The sequence below is a fragment of the Ambystoma mexicanum genome, chromosome 11 (assembly GCF_040938575.1).
Source record: "Ambystoma mexicanum isolate Mex_15411 chromosome 11, UKY_AmexF1_1, whole genome shotgun sequence".
Lineage (NCBI taxonomy): Eukaryota > Metazoa > Chordata > Amphibia > Caudata > Ambystomatidae > Ambystoma > Ambystoma mexicanum.
The window spans coordinates 1,454,452,226-1,454,469,692 of NC_090934.1; the positions used below are offsets into that span (position 1 = coordinate 1,454,452,226).

Here is a 17,467-nt window from a genome sequence, read left to right on the forward strand (position 1 = left end):
TACTGAAGGTAAATTAAAAAAGACCATGGCTGCTCATAGGCAGCTTCTCCAGAAGCGTGCAGCAATCGCTAAGGACACACATACACAGCACTTACACGGGAATAGCTTTAAAAGCTCATGGCTACAGTTGAACTGTGTGCACGAAGGAAAGGGAAGATGCGAGGGGTCAGCTGATGCTGAACCAGCGCGAGCAGAGGGAAGAGGGGACTCACCCTTCTGAACCTCCGGGAGTGTAATATTTGATGACACAGATGGTAAGCAAGGAATGCATTGCATGAGAGAACTGAAAACAGCAGAAGGACATTTAAACACCACACACACACAATCACAATACACAAACAGGAAGGTGCAGAACAACCCACTAGCAGCACAGGAGTGAGCAAAGGAGGGCTGCAGTGCATGGAAGTAGATTTGAAGGCACAGGTACAGGGGAATTAATTTAAAGGGAAGATAACGGGGGAGGTGCAAGGAGTAACAATAGCAACAAAGAGGGGGAACTGGAAAGGGAAGAAAGGGATTGGAGGAGGAGAGAAGGACTGAACGAGACAGCACAGCCAAACATGATAGAGGATCAGTAAGGGGTGGTGCAGCATGCATGGGGTTATGAAAGGGAGGAAGGAATGATAGCGCGCTAGACATTGACTGTGTGCATTGTAGATTGTGGCAAGAAAACGCAGGGGCAGAGAAAGGCAGATGAGGACAAGTAGGCACAAAATAAATTATTAAAGTATGCAATGGAGGGGCAGTTAAAAACAGCCTCAACACACACGCACAAGAATCACAATAGCAGTGTCAACAACCACCACAATATGCACCGCCCATGTGGGGAGGATACATGGGGCAGGATGGGATCATTTCAGCACACACCACAAGCACCAACGCAGATACTGTCACCACTACATGTACAGACACAACAAATGACAGCACCACTACCCCAGGACTGACTAGAATCACAACACAGGGCACTGCACAGCAGCCAGCACCCATACAGAACACTGACACAATAGCAATGGTACCGGTTACATGACTGGGTGGGGTCTTCCTAATGGGGAACAAACCTTTCAAAAGACATAGATTGACATTATACCGCTAATAGGACAGCCCAAGACAAACTTGATTTGACTCACTCTGCCACACACACTCATGCTCCACCTCCCCGACAGAGCGGGCGAGACGCGCGCCGACACACACACTCACGCACACTCAATAATGCAGAGGACAATTGCATAGGGGTGGTGATAGGTATCAAAACATTTTCTTTTCTGGGTGACAGTGGGGCGACTAGACCATGCATTAGGGAAGAGACATTTGTGACATCATGAGCGATGTGGACATGACCACCTTATTAACAGAGAAATCCATAACTTGTTAAACACCAGGCATACACATGTTGAAAGTAAGGAAGATTGTTTAAGGATAATGGGGGTACACGGTACAGAGGGGGGTGCATAATGATAGCGCATCACAAGAGAGTACATTTAGCTACATTTTGAGCACACATCTTTCAGTGAGGAGACTGGGCTCATGAATACACGATTAACACAGAACAATTAAATAAGACACACAAGGTGGAAGAAGGTGCACTTGAGGGGGGAGGCCTACATTTCATTGACAGTTCACCACAGGAGGAGAGAAATAGGGGTAAAGGGTGGATGATCCATGTTCCCAACAGAATTAATTTGGCGACAAAATGACAGTGCAAGTGGTAATGCCACTAGCGCTTTTGAAAATAGCACTGGCACAAATGCATTAGCCAACACACATAGGGAAAGAGGTAATTGCTGCACGAACTGGAGCATGATGGTTGTATTAAAATTTGAGAGCAGATAATGGGGGGATAAATATATTGTTTAAATGTAACAGTAATTAAAGTAGTGGAGTAATAAAATAGAGATAGAGTTTAAAAAGTGGACATGGGGTGGGATAGAGAGAATGGGAGTAAATTGTGAGGGTTGGGTTTGAAAGAAAAGAGGAAATAAATAAATAAATAAATAAATAAATAAATAAATACAAAGAGGGGGGAGAGACAGGTAGCGAATAATTGGTAGCGAATTTCATTAGTACCAGCTTAAAGTGCCTGCAGTTCACTGCGAGGCACGCCCTGAGAAGTTGAGAGAGGAGCCATAGAAAAAAAAAAAAAAAAAGGATTTAAAAACCCTGCGATTATCTTAACTAAGTAACATGGTGCACTCAATTTAGAAACACAGCCACCCTATATGACAAATTTACCACCCTGATGTTTCCCTATTTAGCTTGTCAGTGCCTGATGCCCCACGGGACAAAGGCACGCACTATAAATAGCTTACAACAAAAGCACAGTAAATATAAAGAGCCAAAGGCCCATTTGTACACTAGCACCCAAATTGCATATATATGATCCAAGTGTGTAATGAGTATCTTCACATAAATTAAGTGCCTACCCATTTTCTGAGTACATTTCGAATTGTGTAACAATTTACAGTCAGACCGCCATTGAACGCCACCAGGTGGTGACAGGATGGTGCATAGGTGTACCATTGGCTCCTCCCACTAGGACACTGAATAGTGTGAGAGTAGTGCAGAGAGGTTAGGTCAAGAAATTGAAGAATATGTAAATGCTCAGGTCTCAAGCGCTTCCATTTCATTTCTCGCCAGATATAAAGGACCCAGGGCAGGCCTGAAGACAACGGACAACCAACACCCAATGGCTATGGACTACAGTGGGACATTATCCCCTCCTGACAGACTTTGTTAGATGTGTGAGGCGTCAAGCCCTACAAAGCGGTGGCCACCCTGGCAACGAGGGAGCAACGATCAACAGGGCCAACGCAAGAGATTTTCATGAACTGCAAAATAGCACGAACACTCCCGAGTTGGGGAAACATGGCCATCCTATGGTCCAACGCACACTAGCAACTAGAATAGGGACTGACACACGCATTTCCAAAGTTTAATTGAGTTTCATATTACATTTTGTGCACCTACAGCTGTAACACTGTTTTGTTCCTTCTCTTTTCCCCGCACATGCAGGTTGTTGCGTATGTATGCTGTTAGAAATGTGTAGGACATTTCCTTAATGTTATCTTCCATTAGAAACTGTGAGGCCTACTGATTAAAACATCGTGAAGCATTCCCCACTCAATTGCCCACCCTATCAAGAACCTCAGACCCCTTAGAGCATGTTTCCCTGAAGTATATTTCCTTGCTTCCATTGAATAAACAACCCAAGATTTTCCCTACCCATATTGAGAAATTTTGAAAACACGAAATGTCCAGGGGGAGGTTTGATTTTTGCCCTTAGTGATTGTTTAGTTCGCGGAGCTTGAGGTTACTAACAAGTACTAACTATTAATGCCTTTCTTGCGATTTTCAGGCAGGCAACTTTATCATCTCATCAGCTGCAAGGACCCAGCAGCGTAAGTGGTTATGGGCAAGCAAATAAGGACTTTTACCTTCACGATGGGACTATTAATGATGAACGAAATAATGGGGGTGGTAATTTGAAAATTATTTGTAATAGTGAGCATTACCGCTGTATCCCCTAACATTCCCTAACCTAAGCAGGAAGAGTTACGGCGTCAGTGGGTGAGGAAAAGCTGCTGCTAAAGTAAGGAGAGTTAAGGGCAGACACAAAGGGAGTAAAACATACACATAACACACATAGCAGAAGTGACCAACAACATGCACACATGTACAAAATTGGTAGGGACACCACTGGAGAGAGCTGTCCTGACTGTTCTTTAACATATGCCGGAAGAGAATTGATTACAACAGAAATTACTACAGCAGAGCACGATGCCCATGTATGCCAAGGTGCGAAGAAGATTGCAAGGGAAGACAGCAACATTGAGATTGATAAAAAAAAAATTAAAAAAAAGGGGGGTAATCCCCTATGGAAGATGATTACATAAAGCAGCTAATTGGAGAACAACTGTATGTGGAAAGTGACCAGAGAGAGAAGAAACAACAAGCAAATGCACAAGTGAGCAAGCTGCAAGAAAAAAAAAATAATAAATAAATAAATAATAAAAGAAGAAAGAAAAACAAAAAGAAAAAATAAAATAAAAGAGACAAAAATATGATAAGTGCCTAACGGAGTGAGACAAAAGAGCAAAGATGGTCACTTGGGTGGAGAATGAAGAAGGACGTATACTGTTAAGGTACCAGCGTTATGTTACCAGCACAACAGTGACAAGAAGTGGACAATCATGCTGGATGCAAGAAGGTTGAGAGAAGTTGCGAGATGAGAGCAGGAACATCACTGCTTATGGACTACTATTGAGCACATGCATCTAAAGATCAAGAGAAACTACCACTGAATTGGGGAGGAGAGTGTTCATTGGTGCGCATCAGCATGCCCTTGTTGGTGATGACCAAGGAAGATGTGAAGAGTGACGCATTCACCAAGATGGAAAACAACGGAAGAAGAGAAACAGACAGAGGAGTAAAAAGAGGGGGGAATTACTTCTCGAGCGAGACAGAAGAATAATTGGGTGAAGTACCAGCATACTAAAGAATGAACAGCAAAACTGCACCTGAAAAGAGAAAGCAAAGAACTAGCTAGTGCTTGCATGGTAATGGAGGACATCATGACTGCCTGGTTGATTGAAGGTGATAACGGAAGAACTAGTACCGAGCACAGCATCATTGTGCAAGATAGAGATACATTGCAAGAGAACAACAGAAGAAGTTATCGGAATGCAAATAAGAGACATGGTGAAAGGAAGAGCCGGACTAAGATAGCGGTGTGCAACATGGTTCCAGCAGTAATAAAGGTGGCCACTCCCTGTGATCAGAGGAAGTACGAAGGGAAGTGAGTGTGGTGGAACACAGAAGGAGAACACTCCTATATGTACTGTTCATCAACAACAATGCAAAAAATTATGGACACTTCAAGGAATTGACAAAGATATGAAGAGCGGAAGGAGGTGAATGTTGCTTGGTGGTGTGGTCGACAAAGTCGACCAGAGGGGGGACTGAAGAGGGAAAATCAAGATCAAACCCATGCCCCCTCACCCCAGGCGCATATACAGAAGAACAGCAGGAAGAACAAGGAGCGCACTTATCATTTGAACCAGGCCCCAGCACGCCCATGGGTGACAAATATGCTGAAACACACCCACTTCACCAACAGTGCAACTTCCATGCTACATTAGAATCAATGCTGCAATATCAGAATCTACAAACACAAAAATCCCTGTTTAAAGGCTTGCAAATGCCTATATGAATTAACATGGTCTAATTGCACAGTGTAAAGCCATGTTTCAGGAAAATTACAGCCAAGTTCATTTCTCTCACTGAACACTGGCTGCGGGAGCCTTCAGCAATGTTCCTCGCAAAACCTCCGAGGCTGCCAAGGCCGCACATTCAAGATAAGATTGCTTTCTGCAGACAAACATTTTTTAATTATCCACAAATGCGAATAAATCACGGCAACCCAGTGTGTTTTTTTTCTTTCCGGGAAAGAAAGACATTTTCTCAAGGACTCGCACAACATTTGAAACATAAATTGTAACAAGAATGGCGCAGCCCAGCGCCCAGAGCCCAGGTGCGAACTGCTTGTTCAGCTAAAAAGTTATGGGAACAAGGTCATATTGCAACAAGTTAGAATTAGGTAATGGGGGCTGGCACAGCTAAACCAACCCACTGACGCAAAAGGCTAATATCCAATTATCAGGTTCTCTATAAGGGCTACATAGGTAACCTATCACTTAGCAGCCAATAGCAGGAGGAGTTAGGTTTCTGGGAACTGATCCAATTCTGTGAGGTCAGCCTGCAGTGTGATCATAAAGCTGGCTTGCAAGCCAGCCCCGGGGAAGACGGCGCCTGAACTCTCGATGTGCACGATGCTCTGCGTGTTTTTTTCTTTTTTTGCTGCCCAGAAATAAACGCAGTTTGGAACATGCTGCTGCCTGCTTGGGACTCTGTTGCATTTCTGGGGGCCATATGGGAGGTGTTGGGGTCTCCCATAGATGGTGTGGGTATGGCTGCTGGCCCCCACTGCCCTGGTGGGGGTCCAGCTTCTCCCCAACAAAATGTTGCTCCTGTGCACTCTTCTAGTGCATGAAAGGTTGATTATTTGCACAGCTCCAGTGCATGAAAGGTAGCTTCTGTGCACTCTTCCAGTGCATGACAGGTTGCTCCTGTGCACTCTTCCAGTGCATGACAGGTTGCTGCTGTGCACTCTTCCAGTGCATGAAAGGTTGCTCCTGTGCACACTTCCTGTGGATGAAACGTTGCTTCTGTGCACACTTCCTCTGCATGAAATGTTGCTTCTGTGCACACTTCCAGTGCATGAAAGGTTGCTTCTGTGCACAGCTCCAGTGCATGAACGCTTGCTCCTGTGCACTCTTCCAGTGCATGAAATGTTGCTCCTGAGCACTCTTCTAGTGCATGAAAGGTTGATTATTTGTACAGCTCCAGTGCATTAAAGGTAGCTTCTGTGCACTCTTCCAGTGCATGAAATGTTGCTTCTGTGCACACTTCCAGGACATGAAAGGTTGCTTCCGTGCACACTTCCATTGCATGAACTCTTCCAGTGCATGAAATGTTGCTCCTGTGCACTCTTCTAGTGCATGAAAGGTTGATTATTTGCACAGCTTCAGTGCATGAAAGGTAGCTTCTGTGCACTCTTCCAGTGCATGACAGGTTGCTCCTGTGCACTCTTCCAGTGCATGAAAGGTTGCTTCTGTGCACAGCTCCAGCGCATGAAAGGTTGCTCCTGTACACTCTTCCAGTGCATGAAAGGTTGATTATTTGCACAGCTCCAGTGCATGAAAGGTAGCTTCTGTGCACTCTTCTAGCACATGAAAGGTTGCTTCTGTGCACTCTTCCAGCGCATGAAAGGTAGCTTCTGTGCACTCTTCCAGTGCATGAAAGGTAACTTCTGTGCACTCTTCCAGTGCATGAAAGGTTGCTCCTGTACACTCTTCCAGTGCATGAAAGGTTATTTGCACAGCTCCAGTGCATGAAAGTTAGCTTCTGTGCACTCTTCCAGCGCATGAAAGGTTGCTTCTGTGCACTCTTCCAGCGCATGAAAGGTTGCTTCTGTGCACTCTTCCAGCGCATGAAGGGTTGCTCCTGTGCACTCTTCCAGCGCATGAAAGGTTGCTTCTGTGCACTCTTCCAGCGCATGAAAGGTAGCTTCTGTGCACTCTTCCAGCGCATGAAAGGTAGCTTCTGTGCACTCTTCCAGTGCATGAAAGGTAGCTTCTATGCACTCTTCCAGCGCATGAAAGGTTGCTTCTGTGCACTCTTCCATTGCATGAAAGGTTGCTTCTGTGCACTCTTCCAGCGCATGAAAGGTAGCTTCTATGCACTCTTCCAGCACATGAAAGGTTGCTTCTGTGCACTCTTCCAGTGCATGAAAGGTTGATTATTTGCACAGCTCCAGTGCATGAAAGGTAGCTTCTGTGCACTCTTCCAGTGCATGAAAGGTTGATTATTTGCACAGCTCCAGTGCATGAAAGGTAGCTTCTGTGCACTCTTCCAGTGCATGAAAGGTAGCTTCTGTGCACTCTTCCAGCGCATGAAAGGTAGCTTCTGTGCACTCTTCCAGTGCATGAAAGGTAACTTCAGTGCACTCTTCCAGTGCATGAAAGGTTGCTCCTGTACACTCTTCCAGTGCATGAAAGGTTGATTATTTGCACAGCTCCAGTGCATGAAAGGTAGCTTCTGTGCACTCTTCCAGCGCATGAAAGGTTGCTTCTGCGCACTCTTCCAGCGCATGAAAGGTAGCTTCTGTGCACTCTTCCAGTGCATGAAAGGTAACTTCTGTGCACTCTTCCAGTGCATGAAAGGTTGCTCCTGTGCACTCTTCCAGTGGATGAAAGGTTGATTATTTGCACAGCTCCAGTGCATGAAAGGTAGCTTCTGTGCACTCTTCCAGTGCATGAAAGGTAGCTTCTGTGCACTCTTCCAGCGCATGAAAGGTTGCTTCTGTGCACTCTTCCAGCGCATGAAAGGTTGCTTCTTTGCACTCTTCCAGCGCATGAAAGGTAGCTTCTGTGCACTCTTCCAGTGCATGAAAGGTTGATTATTTGCACAGCTCCAGTGCATGAAAGGTAGCTTCTGTGCACTCTTCCAGCGCATGAAAGGTTGATTATTTGCACAGCTCCAGCACATGAAAGGTAGCTTCTGTGCACTCTTCCAGTGCATGAAAGGTTGATTATTTGCACAGCTCCAGTGCATGAAAGGTAGCTTCTGTGCACTCTTCCAGCGCATGAAAGGTTGATTATTTGCACAGCTCCAGCGCATGAAAGGTTGCTTCTGTGCACTCTTCCAGCGCATGAAAGGTTGCTTCTGTGCACTCTTCCAGTGCATGAAAGGTTGATTATTTGCACAGCTCCAGTGCATGAAAGGTAGCTTCTGTGCACTCTTCCAGCGCATGAAAGGTAGCTTCTGTGCACTCGTCCAGCGCATGAAAGGTTGCTTCTGTGCACTCTTCCAGTGCATGAAAGGTTGATTATTTGCACAGCTCCAGTGCATGAAAGGTAGCTTCTGTGCACTCTTCCAGCGCATGAAAGATTGCTTCTGTGCACTCTTCCAGCGCATGAAAGGTAGCTTCTGTGCACTCTTCCAGTGCATGAAAGGTAACTTCTCTGCACTCTTCCAGTGCATGAAAGGTTGCTCCTGTGCACTCTTCCAGTGGATGAAAGGTTGATTATTTGCACAGCTCCAGTGCATGAAAGGTAGCTTCTGTGCACTCTTCCAGCGCATGAAAGGTAGCTTCTGTGCACTCTTCCAGCGCATGAAAGGTTGCTTCTGTGCACTCTTCCAGCGCATGAAAGGTAGCTTCTGTGCACTCTTCCAGCGCATGAAAGGTTGCTTCTGTGCACTCTTCCAGCGCATGAAAGGTTGCTTCTGTGCACTCTTCCAGCGCATGAAAGGTAGCTTCTGTGCACTCTTCCAGCGCATGAAAGGTAGCTTCGGTGCACTCTTCCAGCGCATGAAAGGTTGCTTCTGTGCACTCTTCCAGTGCATGAAAGGTTGATTATTTGCACAGCTCCAGTGCATGAAAGGCAGCTTCTGTGCACTCTTCCAGCGCATGAAAGGGTGCTTCTGTGCACTCTTCCAGCCCATGAAAGGTAGCTTCTGTGCACTCTTCCAGTGCATGAAAGGTAACTTCTGTGCACTCTTCCAGTGCATGAAAGGTTGCTCCTGTGCACTCTTCCAGCGCATGAAAGGTTGCTTCTGTGCACTCTTCCAGTGCATGAAAGGTTGATTATTTGCACAGCTCCAGTGCATGAAAGGTAGCTTCTGTGCACTCTTCCAGCGCATGAAAGGTTGCTCTGTGCACTCTTCCAGTGCATGAAAGGTAGCTTCTGTGCACTCTTTCAGCACATGAAAGGTAGCTTCTGTGCACTCTTCCAGTGCATGAAAGGTTGCTCCTGTACACTCTTCCAGTGCATGAAAGGTTGATTATTTGCACAGCTCCAGTGCATGAAAGGTAGCTTCTGTGCACTCTTCCAGCGCATGAAAGGTTGCTTCTGCGCACTCTTCCAGCGCATGAAAGGTAGCTTCTGTGCACTCTTCCAGTGCATGAAAGGTAACTTCTGTGCACTCTTCCAGTACATGAAAGGTTGCTCCTGTGCACTCTTCCAGTGCATGAAAGGTTGATTATTTGCACAGCTCCAGTGCATGAAAGGTAGCTTCTGTGCACTCTTCCAGTGCATGAAAGGTAACTTCTGTGCACTCTTCCAGTGCATGAAAGGTTGCTCCTGTGCACTCTTCCAGTGGATGAAAGGTTGATTATTTGCACAGCTCCAGTGCATGAAAGGTAGCTTCTGTGCACTCTTCCAGTGCATGAAAGGTAGCTTCTGTGCACTCTTCCAGCGCATGAAAGGTTGCTTCTTTGCACTCTTCCAGCACATGAAAGGTAGCTTCTGTGCACTCTTCCAGTGCATGAAAGGTTGAATATTTGCACAGCTCCAGTGCATGAAAGGTAGCTTCTGTGCACTCTTCCAGTGCATGAAAGGTTGATTATTTGCACAGCTCCAGTGCATGAAAGGTAGCTTCTGTGCACTCTTCCAGCGCATGAAAGGTTGATTATTTGCACAGCTCCAGCGCATGAAAGGTTGCTTCTGTGCACTCTTCCAGCGCATGAAAGGTTGCTTCTGTGCACTCTTCCAGTGCATGAAAGGTTGATTATTTGCACAGCTCCAGTGCATGAAAGGTAGCTTCTGTGCACTCTTCCAGCGCATGAAAGGTAGCTTCTGTGCACTCTTCCAGCGCATGAAAGGTTGCTTCTGTGCACTCTTCCAGTGCATGAAAGGTTGATTATTTGCACAGCTCCAGTGCATGAAAGGTAGCTTCTGTGCACTCTTCCAGCGCATGAAAGGTTGCTTCTGTGCACTCTTCCAGCGCATGAAAGGTAGCTTCTGTGCACTCTTCCAGTGCATGAAAGGTAACTTCTCTGCACTCTTCCAGTGCATGAAAGGTTGCTCCTGTGCACTCTTCCAGTGGATGAAAGGTTGATTATTTACACAGCTCCAGTGCATGAAAGGTAGCTTCTGTGCACTCTTCCAGCGCACGAAAGGTAGCTTCTGTGCATTCTTCCAGCGCATGAAAGGTAGCTTCTGTGCACTCTTCCAGCGCATGAAAGGTAGCTTATGTGCACTCTTCCAGCGCATGAAAGGTAGCTTCTGTGCACTCTTCCAGCGCATGACAGGTTGCTCCTGTGCACTCTTCCAGTGCATGAAAGGTAACTTCTGTGCACTCTTCCAGTGCATGAAAGGTTGCTCCTGTACACTCTTCCAGTGCATGAAAGGTTGATTATTTGCACAGCTCCAGTGCATGAAAGGTAGCTTCTGTGCACTCTTCCAGCACATGAAAGGTTGCTTCTGTGCACTCTTCCAGCGCATGAAAGGTTGCTTCTGTGCACTCTTCCAGTGCACGAAAGGTTGATTATTTGCACAGCTCCAGTGCATGAAAGGTAGCTTCTGTGCACTCTTCCAGCGCATGAAAGATTGATTATTTGCACAGCTCCAGTGCATGAAAGGTAGCTTCTGTGCACTCTTCCAGCGCATGAAAGGTAGCTTCTGTGCACTCTTCCAGCGCATGAAAGGTTGCTTCTGTGCACTCTTCCAGCGCATGAAAGGTTGATTATTTGCACAGCTCCAGTGCATGAAAGGTAGCTTCTGTGCACTCTTCCAGCGCATGAAAGGTTGCTTCTGTGCACTCTTCCAGCGCATGAAAGGTAGCTTTTGTGCACTCTTCCAGCGCATGAAAGGTAGCTTCTCTGCACTCTTCCAGTGCATGAAAGGTTGCTCCTGTGCACTCTTCCAGTGGATGAAAGGTTGATTATTTGCACAGCTCCAGTGCATGAAAGGTAGCTTCTGTGCACTCTTCCAGCGCATGAAAGGTAGCTTCTGTGCACTCTTCCAGCGCATGAAAGGTTGCTTTTGTGCACTCTTCCAGCGCATGAAAGGTAGCTTCTGTGCACTCTTCCAGCGCATGAAAGGTTGCTTCTGTGCACTCTTCCAGCGCATGAAAGGTTGCTTCTGTGCACTCTTCCAGTGCATGAAAGGTAGCTTCTGAGCACTCTTCCAGCGCATGAAAGGTTGCTTCTGTGCACTCTTCCAGCGCATGAAAGGTTGCTTCTGTGCACTCTTCCAGTGCATGAAAGGTAGCTTCTGTGCACTCTTCCAGCGCATGAAAGGTTGCTTCTGTGCACTCTTCCAGTGCATGAAAGGTAACTCATGTGCACTCTTCCAGTGCATGAAAGGTTGCTCATGTGCACTCTTCCAGTGCATGAAAGGTTGCTCCTGTGCACTCTTCCAGTGCATGAAAGGTTGATTATTTGCACAGCTCCAGTGCATGAAAGGTAGCTTCTGTGCACTCTTCCAGCGCATGAAAGGTTGCTTCTGTGCACTCTTCCAGTGCATGAAAGGTTGATTATTTGCATAGCTCCAGTGCATGAAAGGTAGCTTCTGTGCACTCTTCCAGCGCATGAAAGGTTGCTTCTGTGCACTCTTCCAGCGCATGAAAGGTAGTTTCTGTGCACTCTTCCAGTGCATGAAAGGTAACTTCTGTGCACTCTTCCAGTGCATGAACGGTTGCTCCTGTGCACTCTTCCAGTGGATGAAAGGTTGATTATTTGCACAGCTCCAGTGCATGAAAGGTAGCTTCTGTGCACTCTTCCAGCGCATGAAAGGTAGCTTCTGTGCACTCTTCCAGCGCATGAAAGGTAGCTTCTGTGCACTCTTCCAGCGCATGAAAGGTAGCTTCTGTGCACTCTTCCAGCGCATGAAAGGTAGCTTCTGTGCACTCTGCAGCGCATGAAAGGTTGCTTCTGTGCACTCTTCCAGCGCATGAAAGGTTGCTTCTGTGCACTCTTCCAGTGCATGAAAGGTAGCTTCTGTGCACTCTTCCAGCGCATGAAAGGTTGCTTCTGTGCACTCTTCCAGTGCATGAAAGGTTGATTATTTGCACAGCTCCAGTGCATGAAAGGTAGCTTCTGTGCACTCTTCCAGCGCATGAAAGGTTGCTTCTGTGCACTCTTCCAGCGCATGAAAGGTAGCTTCTGTGCACTCTTCCAGTGCATGAAAGGTAACTCCTGTGCACTCTTCCAGTGCATGAAAGGTTGCTCCTGTGCACTCTTCCAGTGCATGAAAGGTTGCTCCTGTGCACTCTTCCAGCGCATGAAAGGTAGCTTCTGTGCACTCTTCCAGCGCATGAAAGGTTGCTTCTGTGCACTCTTCCAGCGCATGAAAGGTTGCTTCTGTGCACTCTTCCAGTGCATGAAAGGTAGCTTCTGTGCACTCTTCCAGCGCATGAAAGGTTGCTTCTGTGCACTCTTCCAGCGCATGAAAGGTTGCTTCTGTGCACTCTTCCAGCGCATGAAAGGTAGCTTCTGTGCACTCTTCCAGCGCATGAAAGGTAACTTCTGTGCACTCTTCCAGTGCATGAAAGGTTGCTTCTGTGCACTCTTCCAGTGCATGACACGTTGCTTCTGTGCTCACTTCCAGGTGCCCATTGCATCCATAAGATTGTTCAGTCCTGTTTCTTATCGTTGTTTTCTGGGGCAGTGAGTCCTGAATTAGGAAAACATGACTATCAGTTGCAGAATGCAAAGAATAAAACCAGGACTGGACACGCAGCTGGCGCCTGGAGCAGGGAAACCTGAGAACGTCGCGCCTCCTGCATTCACCGCCTACTCTCTCCCACTGCCCTTGACTTTCTTTCAAACTGCAAAGAATGGTCTTCAGTGAAGGGGCGGCGTGGCGTGCATCCGAGCTCCGGAAATATGACACTAGAGAAACCGTGAATTCGCCACTGACGCAGCCTGTGACAGAAATAATACGAGTGTAGGAAACGGGAAAAGATGGGCGCCGTTGGCTAGCCGGCATCTAGGCTGGGCCACAGGAGAGCTGCGGCCCATTGCACATGTAAGCAGTCGAGGCTGGATGAGCGCTAGCCTAATCCAATGGCAGCCTGGCAATGTCGCTGGGTACCAGCCTCTGAGCTGAAAAGCCAGCCTCTCTCGGATGGAGGCTGCGGTCTGTTCTCAGCGAGTTCTGGTGCTTCTGCTCCTGAGCTCTACGCTGAGCGCTTCACTCTTCCGGGCTTCCGGGTCTCAATGGCTTTGCATATCTTAAGGTTAATGTTCAAGGTATCGTACCATGCACCGCCACCACCGGAGTGGTCCGCAGGCGCTCTGGCGGATCTGAAAAAGGAGGGTGTGGGAGCGTGGTGGTTAGTAGGGTGTAGTGGGAATAGGAAAGTGAGAGTTGTGATGTCCTGTTGCAGCTCTAGTTCAGTTTTGCACCACTTTCGCTGAGCTTGAGTGCAGTTTACGGTGTTTGCAGCTTCCCATGTGCTGTTGTGTCGGGGTGTGATACTGTTGGTCTGTTGTTGCAGTGTGGAGAGGTGTGTGCGGATTGCTGTGCAGAGATGTGGTTGTGTGTGTTTGTCTATGGTAAGTGAATGCAGAAAATTGAGGTTTTAGAGTTACGTTTCCTCGTTTTCCTTACCTCTTTATCTCCGAGTCTCTGCGCTCAACAACCACGATCATCCTGTGTGCCTGGCACTGCAGTCCATCCGCCTAATTGCCAGGCATATCTAGGAGTCGTAGCTTTCTTCTGTGTTACTCTAGTGGTATGTCTACCAGGCTGAGGTCGCGTCATCCTGGCCCAGGATTTGCGATCTTACGGTTTGCGGTTGTGGTCATTCCCCGCCTGTCCCTTGAGGGTTCTTACCTACCTAAGGTTCCTCCGGTGCCCTCCCATCATCTACCCCCCAACCCCTCCCCCAGCCCCCACCCCGGTTGGGGGAGGTTAAGTCAGGGTTGTGGGCTAATCATTTGGATTCTTGTTTCCCCATCAGGTGCATACTTCATAGGCGTTTCCATCTGGTTCTGGGGCAAAGAGCCAAGATCTCAGTAGTTCCCTGAATTCCAAATGATCCCTTGTGTTGCATATGATTTTTTGGTAGTTCATTCCATGTTATTTCTGCCAGATGAGGGAATGTTGATCCTCCAAGGTTATCTTTTACTGTATGGTTTTGGTTCTAATCGGAAATCGTTGCTTGATCTGGGTGGGCTTGTCCGATAGTGGACGGGTATTTTCTCATTTAGGAACTCTGCTCCTTGGCCGTGGCTTGTTCTGTACGTTATGCACATCGTTTTAAACTTTATTTGCTGTTTTATTGGTAGCCAGTGTAGCTTTTTCAGCGATGGGGTAATGTATTCTCTACGTGGGTGTTTGAGCAGGAGTCTGGCCACTGCATTTTGGATGCGCTGAAGTTTCTTTAATAGACGTTCGGGCGTCCCTAGGTATAGGCTGTTGGCGTAGTCTACTCTGGACATGATGAGTGCGATGATGGTGCTTTGTGGGTGAAGGAGAGGAATGGTAGGATCCTTTTTACCGCGTGTAGGAGGAAGAAACATTTCTTGATTATAGCGTTTACTTGTGACTTAAGTGTTAGTTTGTTGTCCATTACGACTCCCAGGTTTTTTATTATAGTTGATGGAGTCAGTGCTGTTCCAAGTTCCGTTGGCCATGGGATGTAGTGATTGTTTTCTCTGCTTTTGTATACAATCATTATTTCTGTTTTGTCCAGGTTGAGTTTGAGGCGGTTAGTGTTCATCCAGCTGTAGAGTTCATGTAGGAAGTCTTCCAGGGTTGTGTTCCCTTCCTGTGTATCTTGCATTTTGTAGACGATCTGTGTGTCATCGGCGTAGTTGTAGCATGTGAGCCCGTGTTTTTTAATGAGCTTGATTAGTGGCGCCAGGTATATGTTGAAGAGCAATGGGGATAAAGAGGATCCTTGCAGTACTCCACAGATGGATTCTCTCTGCGTTGATTTGAAAGGTTTTATCGATACAATTTCTGTTCTGTTTGTTAGGAAGGATTTGATCCATAGTAGGGCGAGGTCGGTAATTCCTATTTCTTCCACTCTCGTGGTTGACTGTGTCAAATGCTGCATAGAGTTCCAGTAGTATTAGAGCTGTGTTTTTGTCTGAGTCTGCATTGGTCTTCAGATCGTCCCAGATTGAGAGCAGTGTCGTTTCCGTTCCTCTCATTGGTCTGAAGCCTACTTGAGCTTGATCCAGCAGTAGGCGTTCTTCTACGAATTCTTGTGTTATTCTATAGGCATATGTTTCTAGTCTTTTCGCTGGGTACGGGAATTTTGAGATGGGTCTGTAGTTCGAGAGATCCTCTATGTTTCCTGCTTTGTCCTTGAGGAGCAGCTTGATGTATGCCGATTTGAATGATCTTGGTACTTTCTCTGTTGAGAGTGATTGGTTGAAAAGGGTTCTGTAGTATTCCATTGGTGTTCCTTGTGTGAGGATTGATATGTGTATATCAGGGGGGCAGGGATCCATGGGGGAACCAGACTTGTTACTGTTCCATACCAACCTGATGAATGTCTCTGCTGATCTTTGGGGGAAGCTTTGGCATTTATCCTGGCGATCCTCAGGTGGTTGGCTAGGTTGCATGTTGTAGTTGCTTGGCCTGCTTTGTATGAGCTGTTGGATGGTGCCGATTTTGTCTTTGAAGTGGTCTGCGAGGTTGTTGCATAATTTCACTGAAGGTATTGGTGTGTTGTTACCATTTCATTTATGATTTTAAACAGTTATTTTTGGGTGTTGCCAGCTTTGGTGATTCTGTTGTCGTAGTATTTGTTTTTAGCCTTATGGATTTCCTTTCTATATGAATGGTATTGTTGTTGCAATTGTAATTTCTTCACCTGGTCGTTATTTTTCCTCCATTCTAGCTCAAGCTTCCAGTTTTTTCTTTTCATGGTGCTGAGTAGAGGCGTGAAGCATTTTGCTGTTGTTCTTTTGCGCGATGGGCTGAAAGGTTTTTCCTTGGCGATCTTGTCTATTGTTCCGGAAATCCATTCGTGAAGTAGTTCTGTGTTTCTGTCAAGGTCAGCTTCACTCAGAGTCCTTACCGGTGGTTTGTTTATTTTGAGACGTTCTAGTAGGTTGCCATTTTTGGTGGCAGAGGTTAGTCTTTGCACTTTCCCTGTTGCTTCACAGTGGATCAAGTCTTCTAAAAAAAGTACATCTTGCCTATTGATTTCAGGCCTAGTCCAGGCAGAATGGTGCATGGTAAGGTCTTCCGAAATGAAGATTTAATGTCCTAAGCAAAGCAAATGACTGTCGAGCAGCGAGCTCATGGACAGGAAAGGTCCTTTTCGTTAAGAGAACTGTGATCATGGAGAACTTCAGGTACAGCAGATTGTAGTTCTATATTTTTAGGGTTTCAGTCTTCAGCTCGGTCTTTGCAATCCTTCATCCTCTGGGGAACCAGGTTCAGACTGGCTATAGGGCAATACCGAATTACAAGCCCAGCATAGCAGAGCCAGTTTGATGAGCTAATTCTCAGTGCATCTAACAGGTTTGAACATGGTTACAGACCAAATATTCCTAAACATGCACACATTTCCATCACATTTTACCCAAAAACTCCAGCTTGGGTACTACTCAAACAGTCTGTTACGAATGGAATGGATTGCCAGTGAGTGACTGACTGCCACTTTTTTATTTATCACCAGGAACATTTTATGCCCTAGTCCGTCTCTGGGGGGAATGGTGAGAAGTCGTGTCTCTTTAAGCTGTTGGGCAAAGCTTTGGGGCAGGATTACTCTCCATATGCAGAAGTCTGCGTTTCGCTGGAGTGCACCACTGACGAAGGAGTCAGGAGTCGTGCGACTTCAACCTCCATCAGCAGAACGATAAGAGAATGGAGAAACTTGGGTTGAAGGTTCAACAGTATGGCAAATCGCGACCATACAACAGGCAGAAAGGTTTTAACAAATCTTGCTCTTCTTTCAGGGAGTGAGTCCCTTTGCCTTCAGCAATACTGCTCTGCTTTCCGTTTCTTAGGTTGTTGCTTTCTTAGTTTCTAGATGTGTAGAGGAAGCGCCAAATGCCTCTACCGGAAGTCCCGCCCCTATTTTGCCTATATGTTGGAAGCTGGAAATTGCGACATGCACAACGCCAGTAACGTTACCTATCCCACGAAGAATTCTTGAAACA

The 17,467-nt window shown here is 46.6% G+C and overlaps 1 protein-coding gene across 2 annotated transcripts in view; it reads right to left on the bottom strand.

Annotated features, from left to right (window-relative positions):
• Positions 1-17,467, bottom strand: part of IGDCC4 (immunoglobulin superfamily DCC subclass member 4) — a 677,662-nt gene that overhangs the window by 558,345 nt on the left and 101,850 nt on the right. The window lies entirely within an intron of this gene.